The sequence below is a fragment of the Bemisia tabaci genome, chromosome 1 (assembly GCF_918797505.1).
Source record: "Bemisia tabaci chromosome 1, PGI_BMITA_v3".
NCBI classification, from domain to species: domain Eukaryota; kingdom Metazoa; phylum Arthropoda; class Insecta; order Hemiptera; family Aleyrodidae; genus Bemisia; species Bemisia tabaci.
Genome location: NC_092793.1, coordinates 34,760,221 through 34,773,863, shown reverse-complemented (window position 1 = coordinate 34,773,863; position 13,643 = coordinate 34,760,221). Strand labels below are relative to the sequence as shown.

General features: G+C 38.0%; 1 long non-coding RNA gene across 1 annotated transcript; it reads right to left on the bottom strand.

Annotated features, from left to right (window-relative positions):
- Positions 1 to 7,888: 7,888 nt before the first annotated feature.
- On the bottom strand, positions 7,889 to 10,694 carry LOC140224553 (uncharacterized). The gene is made up of 3 exons (XR_011899832.1): positions 10,269 to 10,694; positions 9,045 to 9,251; positions 7,889 to 8,105 (listed from the first exon to the last, which is right to left on the bottom strand). It is a non-coding gene; the product is annotated as an uncharacterized lncRNA (long non-coding RNA).
- Positions 10,695 to 13,643: the final 2,949 nt, after the last annotated feature.

The window sequence follows — 13,643 nt, the reverse complement described above, 5'->3', positions numbered from 1 at the left end:
ATGTTTAATAGTTAGGTCAATTTTTGACCAATTTATGGCCTGTCAAAAATTTTCCATGAGTCCAAAAATCAGATTTCTGTAGTTTAGAGCAGCGACGATCGCATGCAGATGAACAAAAAACTGTTCAAATTATAGCCCTCTTTCTGACGGTTAAAATGAGCCCAAGATCATCTTGGGGAAACGATTTGTCTCCGAGTTATGCTTCTTCAAAGTTGGCGCGGCGGGGTCCGCTTCCGCGGGGCAGCGCTCCGGAGTACGATAGTTCACTCCCACCCCCCTCCCGTCATGCCACGCGACGCAAACCGAGGAAGACTACCTTTAATGATCATTTGAACAGATAAATGCACACAATATACGCTATTATGGTGTACAAGTATTATTAAAATTATATTAATATAATAAATAGAAGAGTGGAATCTCACCGAATTTATCATCACCGCAATCCATAGGATCATCGGCAGTGTGATCCGCATTTTCATCCTCATCTTCGTCGTCTGAAAAGCCAAAATCGACTTTTCTGAGAGGGAAGCACTCGTTCAAAAAGGCTGAAGGCGCTGGTTTTTTGTGATAGCGCCCGTAAAACAAATACCACAGTATAGTTACGACGTGAGCACAAGGATTGATGGTACGCGCACCGTTCTTACATGTGCAGTAACTTGCTTTAATGGCCTCGCTGGATTTTTTACTGGTGTCGATTAATATAAATATATGATATTATTTTTTTGATTTATGCCTCGATAGGATCCGCGATCGAAGAAAAAGAGGCGAATTTACGGAAATATCATATTTTCGAAAATCTGGCAAAAAGTCATCCTTCGTCACTTGAAAGCAATATTTTCCATTAGCAAAATGGTCTGCAATATAACTTGCTGCAAGTCCAATTTGATAACTTCCAGAGAGGGTGTCAAGATCTTCGCTCCTCCACTGTTCTAATTGTTTAAAATGATCTGTCGTCAGGTTTTCAAAAACTACTTTTTTTGGAGCCATTTCTCGTCCTCAACAATTTGTTGCATAATATTCGGCTCATTTAATTTTTGGAGCATTTGAATGGCAATTTTTGCGTCGTCACCATCACTTTGCAGGCGTTGAAAATATAAATTATGTATCGCGGACACTATGCGATAGTCGTCAAACAAATTGCCGGATCCAGGTATATTGCTTCTCATTTTATAGAGCGTTTTCAATATAATTTTAATAATACTTGTACAACATAATAGCGTATATTGTGTGCATTTATCTGTTCAAATGATCATTAAAGGTAGTCTTCCTCGGTTTGCGTCGCGTGGCATGACGGGAGGGGGGTGGGAGTGAACTATCGTACTCCGGAGCGCTGCCCCGCGGAAGCGGACCCCGCCGCGCCAACTTTGAAGAAGCATAACTCGGAGACAAATCGTTTCCCCAAGATGATCTTGGGCTCATTTTAACCGTCAGAAAGAGGGCTATAATTTGAACAGTTTTTTGTTCATCTGCATGCGATCGTCGCTGCTCTAAACTACAGAAATCTGATTTTTGGACTCATGGAAAATTTTTGACAGGCCATAAATTGGTCAAAAATTGACCTAACTATTAAACATAATATACCAAAAGAAAGCTCTTTAAACGACCTTTCATTTAAAAAAAGTTCAAATCGATATCTCAACCCGTTCAAAAGTTATAGCCAAAAAACCGTTTTTCATATAACCCCCCGCCCCCCCCTCCCCAGGGGGGAATTTGGAAAAAATTCAACCATTTTTGGGTGTCCCTGACCATGCCCTTTGATACCTGAAAAGATGAGGAGATTTCATTCTGGGCCCAGTTTCAATGGTAGATGGAACAACCTCTTTAAGATATTAATGATATTAAGTAAAACTAGTCTTAATGCATATTCTGTGGAAAACTCGTTCTAAATTTCCAATTATAAAGCATGAAAGAGTCAGTTTGAGCTTTCTCTCCGCCATATGGATCCATGTAATTTCGAAACTTTAAACACGCATTTCTCGGAATAGCAAAAACTGCACTTATGCCCCCCAATAATATCCTTTTTCAATAATGGAAAGCTAATTGAGCTACGGGGGTGGTTGCATTAGCATTTTTTAATTGTAAAATTAACAATGAAACACGTCGAACACTTCTTTTAACCACAAAATTGTTGAATCAGCAATTTCATTTTCTTCCGTGCCGCATTGCAAATTTGATACTTCATATGTGAATTTCTAAGACGAACGCCGCACGTTCGCCTCAAAAAAAGCGTGTGTGGGTGGGTGGGTGCTTAGAAGAGCTGTAAAATACGTAATTCTGAAATTCAGATTTTTTTCTTTCTCCCTCATCTTCATAACCTGTGTAACATACTGCACTACTCAAAAAAGAAGACGAAAAAAAACTTAACGTTTTGTATGATCCCCTTCCTCGAATTAGTATTCTCTAAGTAATGAATTTTTAATGAAATTTCGAAATAGTCGGCCTCCTAAGCTGCCGTGCTAAGGAAAAACGCCGTATGAACATTCAAGGGTTGCCAAATTTCCTTCGATTTAATGTTAATTTTTGAGGAAATTTATAAATATTTTCCCTTGAAATTTTCAGGACTTTTCGGTGGAATTACGAGCGAAATTATCTGAAAAAGTGGAGGGAAAATATTCATGAGTTTACCAGGAAATTCGTGTTTTTCAAAGGAAATGTGGCAACGCCTGAAGGTTCATACGGCGTTTTTCCTTTGCACGGCAGTATGGTGTAATGGTTGTAGCGCCAGCTCTATGATCGGGAGGTCCCGGGTACGATTCCCGGCCAGACGATCCGAGTTTGATGGTCTCAAACAATAATTGTTGCTGGGACTGGTTGAGGGGTTGGAGGGGGACGGGAATAAAGGGCAAGGATTGGCCCTTGTGCACTATTTGAAGTGGTAAAAAAAAAAAAAAAAAGACCTCATGAATTTTAACATCTCTGCGCCCAACGCCCAAAACCGCAGGGGGACGTAACGCCATCGTTTTTTTACCGGCTGATGAGAGCAGAGAGCAGGGGAATATATTTTGCTGTCGACGGACTGATCGACCAACTGCCACAATCTCGGCATTACCATCCGATCATCCATGTTCTGTAGTATCATTGAACATTTATCAAGAGAGTCCAAATGTCGCTTAAGAGCTACTTAATTTCATTGATATCCTTCATATATGGGCTGGGCCATTATCGGTCCGAGAAAATCAAACTAAGATCAACGAAGCGGCACACGCAAGAAAAGCAACACAGTTCGGGGTCGTTTCGGCAGAGTTATGTGGACTACAGGGGTCAGTCGAGAAAGCTATTTGTTTTGAACAATATGTATCGCCATCAATTTTCATTGCGATCAATCCACCGTCCAACTGGCTTGTTGAGAAGAACGGGCATTTGCCGATAGGTCTCCCGCCTTCATTTCGTTTAACAAGCAACACATCATACACCACAGACTGGCAACATTGTAGGAGTTTCAGCGCTCTCTGTCGGCTTCTGGCCGCAACCCCTCTTGGGTCACATTGCCACAATCGATTCGATATATCGCAGGGGAGTCTTGTGGAGGTAATGCCGTTGGAGGTAATGCAGTATTGCCGAGCGCCGCGCCGACAAAAATAGTTTCGACACAAACGGCGAGCAGGAATCGATATATCGAAAATCCCGCGCGCGGAACAGATTTGAAGCGGCGCGCCGACAAAAATAGTTTTGACACTCACGGCGCAAATATATCGAAAACCGGCGCGGAATCCGGAAATTCAGAGATTTTCATCGAAAACGGGTTTTTTCTTTCCGCGCGCCAGAAAAAATTCCGCGCGCGCAAGAAAAGGGTTTTGACCAGAGTTAAGAAATTTCATGAAAGATTATAAAAAGAAATTTCATGAGGAAATTTCAAGAAATTTCATGAGGAAATTTCAAGAAATTTCATGAGGAAATTTCATGGGGAAAAAAGAAATTTCATTTCATGGGAAAAAAAGAAATTTCATGAAATTTCTTGTGAAATTTCAAGAAATTTCATTCGATGAAATTTCTTTTAGCAACTCTGGTTTTGACACTAACGGCGTTCCATAGTATGGACTAGAGTCCCTTTATATCCAGAGTTACGACAACTCACTTTTGGTTGGGCCAGGATTGGGCTGAAAGTGGCCTAAAAAAAAATCCAATTCTGATTATTGGTTCTCGCTCATGGAGGCCGAAACGAGTGCACCAAGATGGCGGTACCTCGAATGTGAACAAGAATAATGAAAATATTACCTAATTGTGGTTTATCAAGAGTAAATTGTTATTTCCATAGGTCCAAAATGAAAATAGATTAAGAAATTATTCACAAACCAATCTCATTTTCTTTTTAATTGATCACTTTGTTGATGTTGTTGTTTTTGTGTGACAGACATTGCAGGATTCCTGATCCTTATGGTGATTCCAAGTGATCTAGGGAAGGCAACCGCCACCACGTAGCGCTGCTACGTGAGTGAGTCTTCAGGAAGGAATTGTCGTCGCCACTTTGATTTTTATGAAGGAAATCGATCCATAACGTGTAGCCGCATAAATTCTGAGCACAATGATACCAAATTTGTCAAGAATTATTGCAAAAATATACCCGAAAGTACGGGAACGGATTTTACATAGGGTATCGTAATGAGTAAGAGAGAGATAGCGATATGCCGATGTCAGCTGCATGCTGCATGGTTGCCGTTGCGGTTGCCCAATTCCTACTTTTGGGTTGCCCCGTGGATCCCCTGATTGTTTTGATTTCGTTTTCTGAGTTCTCACTCTGCGAATAATTAGACTGCTGACTATCGTATTAGAAATGCAATAGTGGAAATATTCATCCGTGTAAGATGTGTCGTAAAATGTGTCAACTATCGTTTTCGCGACAAGTTTGAACCAGATTTGTGCTAATACCATAAATTATGTAAATTCATTATTTGTTTCATGTTTGTTTCCATACAAGTTTAGAGGTTAGCAATGAACAGTTCCTTTGCCCCTTGATGTAGATACATAACAATATTTTTTACATCGGATGTTTGACACTACAAAATTGTGATGTCAGGTAATACAGCCTCCCACTACCTTGTTGTTTCGAATTCAGGTGTATCGATGATACTTTGCCAATGGTTTCGTTACAGCACTGAAAACCTAACAAAGAAAGTTACGCAGTCTTTGATTCAACCCTCTTTCTCCTCCCCAATTCTATCTTTCGTAGATGCCTTTACAAGCCTCTGAATGTTTCATAGAGTGCCTGCTTCAAACTTCCATCCCGACTGTGATCTTCCTCATAATGGTCGTAGAACGTCCAAATAGTTGGCCAACTTATTGAGTGCGGAAGAATTATTCCATCCATTAGACCTTGAAAGTAATTGTAAGAACGAGGATGGAAAATCCTCCTTCCCATGTTGAATGCCTGACAACTAACTTACTCAAGTAGCCCGATTGTTGAAACTTTAACTGGCTAAGTCAGCAAGATAAGACAAGATATTGCCCCATCTGCGCTGCGTAATATATCGATTCCCGATTCTTGTTGTGCCGACATAAATGTAAATAATCAGGCTGCTGATCTACCATTCTAACTGAAAGACCTTATAATTGCAGAGTGAAATGACAGGAGTGGATTTTATGTGTATGTGTGATGACACTTAGTGATCACAGGTGTCGCGAAAGGAAAAGTGGAGACAGCTCTGTGACAGAATTCATGTTTCTTGCCATAAGAGATAGGAGTGTAGTGTTGGGATGATCCACTGATCTAGCAATGTGAAATTAGTATTAGGTATGATAAAGCTCAGAAGAACACATTGGTCTGTCCTGTTCTGTCCTCAACATCATGTGATCAAGAGTGTTTTGGGGTCTTTCCAAAGGTCAGTTCGTGTCCTCTCAATGAGAAGAACTTGATTTTGGAAAGGCCTGCTGGCATTACTTTCACTCATCAAAACCATAACTTTTAAAAAGCATTTAATGCTAAGCAGCTACTGGAGGTAAGAAATCACAAGACATCAAAATTCAATCAGAATTGAAAATACCGAAGTAAGTATTTAATTTTACTTTTTTCAGTATTGACTTAACTTAAAATAATTCATGTCGCTAAGTGTACTTACTCCTCACTATCAATCGTAAATTCACTTCCACTAAATTTTGTCTCAATAACTATTTGAATCACGCAGGTCACTAGTTCAAGACAAGTTCTGTTATTGGTCCAATCTCAAATTAAATTTGATCGATTCCGGATCGACTCCCTGCCGGTTCCGTTTAAAGATTTCAAAATACCTTCGTTTCGTCAACTTAGTAATGGGCACTTTTCCCTACAGAACTGTTACGTTTAGGTTACCAAATTTCTGTTGAATGAGAGGAACAGTTGCACGAGCATAGTAACAACAGAAGCGCTATAAAGTTTTGAATTTCTTTCCTTCAGATGTTGGCTTGCATAAATTCTATTTTTACAAAATCATAGGTCAATAAATCAATTCAAGAGACCTGAATAAATCCTGTCTGTGAAAATTTTAATTAAAATTATACCTTAGAAACTGCTTCAGATTAGATTCCTTTTAAATCTCATAAAATGTTTTATCCTCTTTTATGCTTCAAACTTTCTGTTCTTGAATTTCTTAAATTTTCTTTTGGAAGTTAAGTATAAGGGTTCTCAGACGTTCAATTAAAGCAACATACATACTTTTAACATTTCAGTTGGCGGATTCTGAAGATAAGAAGCTTGAGATGAGGTCTGCCGTGCTAAGGAAAAATGCTGTATGGACCTTCAGGCGTTGCCAAATTTCCTTTGATAAAATACAAATTTCCTGGTAAACTTATGAATATCTTCCTTCCAATTTTTCAGATAATTTTGTTCACAATTCAACCTAAAGCCCCTGAAAATTTCAAGGGAGAATATTCATATCTTTCCTCCAAAATAAACATTTTGTAGGAGGAAATCTGGTAACTCTCGAATGTTCATAGGACGTTTTTCCTTGGCACGGCAGAGATGTACTTCACATTCTAGAAGCAAAAGGGAGCATTTCCCTCACTTCCTTCTCTCACAGGGAAGATTGTGGATCAAAGCAAGAAATTTCCTATACCTATAAGTTCCAGGCTACTTGGTTTAACAATACAAGGAAACCCTCGAAGAAAAACATACCTACAATGCATATTAACGTTCCAACATATTCCAGACTTCCCCCTCCTTGCTCTGGACTTGACAGGAAAATTTTATGCATACATTTATATTTTTGAAATTGATAAAAAAAAACCTTGAGAAAGTAATGACGTTTTAATTTCAAAATTAGTACTTTTAACTATTTTTAATCATTTACATTTTTTATTTTTAAATTCATATGATCCCTGCAAACAGAAGAAATTTCATTCCATCTAAGATTCATATTTTTCTTGCTTTTAATTTTTCTCATGAGGGAAAACGTTTGTCAAATCGTTTACAATTATTATGGAGAAAAGCTCAAGTTAAACTAGATGATCGCAGCAAACAGGTTACTGTAAGAATGGAACTCAGAAAATATATAACTTTTTTAAGTTGCGCAAAACTGGATGGTTTTATCCTGTTTATTCTCAGAGGTCCAGTGGCGAGGCGTGAATGATCGGTTACCGATATCTCCAGATTTGAAGCTATGGTAATGAATCGCTTATTAAAGTATTCGTTGCTAACACCCTGTTTATTGACTCATTTCCATAGGTTTAAAGGGTCGATCAATGGATATATCGCAAAGCACGCCCTGCCACTGCAGAGGTCCATAGTTGTTTTCAATAAAGCTTACCAAAATCTTTAAAAGTGTGAATGAATGAAAACCAGCAAAACTTATCTAATAAAGAAAATAAAAAATTTATTAAGATAATGAGAGAGAAATTTACTGCCATATACTCTGATTTCTAACCCTTTAGGATACCTACATGTAACGTTTGAGTTTTAGCGATTAAATTTAAAGAGTAATTTCTAGAACTAAAGAAAGTAAGATAGGTAAGACTAAGGGGGAAAACGATGCTCCTTGTGGCGTCTGAAGAAAATTTGAAGCCAGTCAGTCCCTACTGAGATGTGGAAAATTTCACCGATAGCGACAAGATAGACCCTGCATTTACTCTAAGTCCAGTTCCAGTTCTGGAATATGGGAGCACAGGATTGTCTGATTCATATGACTGGGGTGGTCTCTCTGCAAAAGAACATAAGGCATTTCATCAAAATTAAAAACTAAACAGTTTAGAAAATGATTATTGTTAAGTAGCATTTGACGAGCACAAAGACATGGAAGGTAGCCAACAAGACAATCCGATTTGATTGCCACATCCGGAAGTTACAGGGGAGGAGGGGAATGAAAATAACAGGAACCTCCCAGGAGAAGGAAGGGGATTCCCAACAATAATTCACTGATTCTTCGCCTCTCATGAGAATTCTTGGTAGAAAAGGACAATAGAGAACAGAGTGCAATGGCTAAGGCCGAAAAATATCCTTCCATTGAACCGTTTCAAAAGCCTTCTATTATATTTTTTGTTCTTCTGAAAAAGAAACTGACGAAAATATATGATTCAAATTGTTATGAAAATATTTACGATTGTGTTAGAAATTATACAGAATATTTTAAGGAAAACTGTTGGTTCATGTATTCCTTAAAAAATTAATAAAGCATGAGCGGAGGTATAAGCACATTGCATTTGGAGGTGCACAAACAATTTCTACCGTACAGAACTCTTCTTGAACTTATTTTGAATAGACCCGTGTACTTAGCTAAATTTCTCAATACAGTGTGTTACGACCCTCTAGATTTGAGCTACTCATATAGTCTCTGTGATTAATGAACGTGGATTCACTGATTAGCTAATTTTTTCTTTCCTTACCTCCTTGGAGAGAGTTCACCAATTTCAGAGTTGGCATGAGGCGAATTATGAATTTTCTTTCTGAGGGAGGTAGGGGGTCGCAGTGCACTTGCATCAAGGAGGGTCAGTGAGCAAGGGAAGGCACCCACCTGGGGTAGTGGGGAACACCTACAGCTTCAAGGAGAGATCTTCTACATTCTTTGATTTCACATAAAAAATGTTGATAAAATTTTGCAGAATACAAAAATATCGCGTAGATATTTTGCAAAATCCCTTACCTTTTCTGGAGAGCACCCTCTATCTCCAAAGGTCCAAAGGTCACTGGTGCCCACTCTGGTTGGATCAGATCACAAGAATTGGTGTTCATTGAGTTAAACGTCCGGTTCTGGCAATATCCTTACAGAGAATCCCAGTAGAGAGTGACAGGATTCACTAAAATTAATGCTGCATCAGTATGATCCTTTGACTTGACACTTGGACACCTCCTGGAAAAGAAACATGCATTCCTGATGAAATGAATGGCAAAGGATGGTTTTTCAGAGCAGAACATTGTATAGAAAATTTCTGTAAAATAAGCCAAGTACCTAAGTAGGCACTCTTAATAATCTACTCGATCGTCCCTCCCTCAACTGCAAAGCTCATATTATCCAGAAATTGAAGGTACCTCTTACCTGTTCAAGCATTCATTTCCTTTCTAAAATTACTTACCGTTAAAGTAATTTCTATTATCGTGTCCATCCTCTCATTCAATGAACCAAATCAAAGTTCGGTCAGAGCATACTTCAATTGGACCGCGTTAAACAGAAAGGAACCAAGCCACATCAGCTATTGCCAAAGTTAACCGGGCCATTTAGTTTTTTACGAGAGGACGTTTGTGTGGATTCCTTTGAAATTTTTAAGGAATTAGCTTCGTACTCTGGAGAAAATCCACTGAAATTTGCACAAAAATCCGCACAACCGTTTTCATGTAAAAATTTAAATTGCCCGATTAAATTTGGGAATAGCTGATATGGCTTGGTTCCTTTCTGTTTAACGCAGTCCAATTACAATTGACTTAATATTCCAGAGACACTGAAAGTTAGATAAGCAACAGGAAAAATTCACTGAACACACATATATTTTTTAAAAATGCATAAAACTTCCCCTTTGAATTTTTGGGTCAGCCACCGTCTCCTTACAACATAGTCAGTGTCGCGCTATTGCTTCGCTGGAATCCTTGTCAAAAGATTTCAGCCTTTTGAGGTGTGGGTTCGGAAATCTAGCTGTCTTTGCTCATTGGTTTTAATTCATGATTCAAGATACAGGGTCTTTGGTTCGTCTCTGAGAGTGCATAAACATACTCGGAACATACGCGCTTTCATTTACCAACTAATGAGAATTGTTGGCGCAAATATAGTGTTCACCCCAGTCTCCGTATATTTTGCTTGTTCCTCTAAAGTATTTGCGCCTACTGGAATAATAGGGGTTGCGTTTGAAGAAGTAAATAGAGTGTAAGAACTTACCTAAGTTACAGTGCGGTGAGCAGGTCCAGTGCACTCGATTCCGTCCCAAAATCTTGTTAAACACAAGTTCCACTCGCGATTTTTCCACAATGATGGCATTAGAATAACAAGCAAGAAAAAAACGGGAAATTCTATTCCTTATACGTAAAGGCGGTAGAGTCTTTATCAGATAAACAATTTGAACATTGTATATTGTGCAGGTAAACAGAAGACATAACCTAAAGTTAGGTAAACAAAACAACAACAATCATGGCGGTCACTTTTCTCACGGCCGCTTTTCCTCACCTCAAAATCTGTTACCGTACTTTCACCTCGTAAACTGAACCAATCTCGATGAAAAATACATCAAAAAATAATACAAAAAATTAGCTATAAGTTATGGATCCGATTTTGGAAATCTTCGCAGGGAATTTGAAGTAATAGACGATTTACTGGTCGCTTCAGAAAAACGACTAGTGGTGCTCATAGCGAAAAAAAGGAGTGTTTGCATTTCGGGCATCTTGGAATTTTTTGATGACTTGATGACGTAGGTGGGTACAGTGTGAAGGGGACGTCTCTGTACCAGCTGTACCCACCTACGTCATCAAGTCATCAAAATATTCCAAGATGCCCGAAATGCAAACACCTCCTTTTTTTTTCTATGAGTGGTGCTCTCTGCGCGGATACGAGCTGTCCCTAGATCACTTGGAATCACCTTATCATAGAATAATGAATAGCGTCAGCTAGTTATTATTCTATGTCCTTATCAGGGACCAGTTCTATAGGACCCTGGACTCCCGTAAGAGTCAATGTAAAAATTCGTGAGCAGGTACTAGTGCTGCTATCTCGCGTAGGATCCTCGCAACTCACTGCTGTTATCAGTTGTTGGACTTCATTAAAATCCGTAGGCATGGACCAAGAGAATAAATAAGGACCCCCAACTCCCGTTAGCGCTGACATCAGCGCTCCCTGGCAGAGGGTCTGAACTAAACCGACGATTGGGTCCTCCTGTTTATATTTCCATGCACCACCTATTTAGGCTTATCACTCAGTCCCATGGATAAATATATACTACGTATAAGGATGGTTCAGTTCCGTAAGATCCCATGTTAAAATCCGTGGGCAATTTCGGGTGATTGTGGCGCAGTAGAGCGCTCTTGTAGCGGGGTTTGGAACTAGAAAATTCGGATATTCACTGCTCTGACCGATAGAGTGCGCTAGCGTCTCGGGGCCAGGGTGGACCGCTTGGTAACCCGCCAGGTTTGAATCTCTAATCTTTTCCCCAGCCCCAACCAAGATTCCAAAATTGAAACAGGCAATACATTCTCCTCCACAATGAACTCTTTGTCATGACTTGGTTGAAAAATTACATAATCATGACGTGAAAGTGCACTGTGGAGGCTGAATTTATTGCCCTCACTAAATTTGGAAAGTTGTGATGGGAAAGCATACTTTTCTTTTATTTATTTATTTTTAAAAAGATGACTTTTTGAAACTGATATGAGTACAAAATTGTTTTTAATATGTACAGACTCTCATTGAATTATGAGGAGTAAAAGTCTTTAAACACTCAAGAAGCAGTCTTTAATGCAAAGTCTGAGAATAATTAAGCAAGGAGGAAAATGGATAACATTATTTCTTGAATGAATTCATTTTATTGACAATTTCGACATCCATCTTTAAAACAAAAGAGATGAACAAACAAAATATCAGTTCACAGTATAAATAATATACGAAATGGGTACATTGAGAATAAATATCACGGAATTGCGTAATGCACAATATTGAATGTAGGCATGACACAGTAGCATTACAATAAAGGAAGAATAAAGTCGAACAGAGAATGTGAAATTAAATTATTCGATAAGAGACACCGTTCGATTTGACGACAAATTGAAACTACGTTTTATTAATTTCTACGTTATTTTAAAAATTAAATTCCCTGACAATCTCGGTTTCCCTTCACTGTGGCAACCTTGCATTACACATAAATAAAAAACAAGGAAGAATTTAAATCCATGTGAGGGTTTTAAAGTCTTCATAAGCATTTACGCAAATTTTCAATACACTTCCCTTAAATTAATTAATTACAAAGGTTTTAAATGTGAGAATATCAGGCAAGTATTTAGAAAGAACACGAGAATTTCTAAATGATCCACTTAAAAATTAAGAGAAGGCCTTAAAACTTAAGTTTCGGCATAATTAATACCTCGAAGTCTATCCAAAAACTTCTGGAAATAGAAAGTTTCATTTACAATAATTTTTACATTAATTACACCTCTAATTGATAAAGTAATAACAAAAAATTTACACTTTACTTCTACACAAATTCGCTATTACTTAGGACAAGCAAGTTTCTGTACATAATAACTACCAACTGTATAATTGGTCAAATTGATTGAGTCTATCCAAAAACTTCTGGAAATAGAAAGTTTCATTTACAATAATTTTTACATTAATTACACCTTTAATTGATAAAGTAATAATCAAAAATTTACACTTTACTTCTACGCAAATTCGCTATTACTTAGGACAAGGAAGTTTCTGTACACAATAACTACCAACTGTATAATTGTTCAAATTGATTCAGAATTAAAAAATTTAAATATTTCTCAGAAATGCCAAAATATATGGGCATATATACATTATTACATACATTGAAACATATATTATGGAATACTTTTTTGCGCAGAGGAAAAAAAGTAAAAACCCATATGACTCATGAGATACTGAAGTATACTCGCCAGCAAGCATACTGCAATGAAAAACGCAGGGGTACATGAAAAATTTGCTCGCAGAGAGGTTAAACCTACTTGGAACAATAAATTTCTAAAAAGGTAGCACTAACAATAAGTGAATGAAATTTTCCATAATATTGACGGAATGATGGTGATTTACAATATTCCCAAGCTTCTGTGATGGGGTGCATCAAAAGAAGAATAAAAATGTATGTACATGAAGAATTCAGATTATTTATTCATCAGCATGTCTCATTGTTAAAACTTGCCAAGTTCCAACTCTACCCTTCTCTTTTTTTTTACAATTACTTCTACTTTGGATTTCTTCTCCTTTGCAATCTTCATTCTCAACAGGTTCTTTCTGCACCACTTTACGCTGACTGGTACTTGCATGTTCTCTCTTCTCAGTCAGTGCTGAAACCCTGGATGCCCCTGCACACTCGCCACTGTTTCCTTTTTCCTTCTGCTTCTTTTCTACTACATCTTTACCCTGCAATTTCTTCAATTTTTTTTTATGCTGTTCTTCAATCCTGTCTTCCTCAAATTTCTGATTCATGAATCGGACTTCCCATAAAATACGAATCCTGATAATTGATGATAGGAATTCATCCTCAATCTCTTGTGAGCATAAATTCAACCTTAAACCAAGTTCATCGAT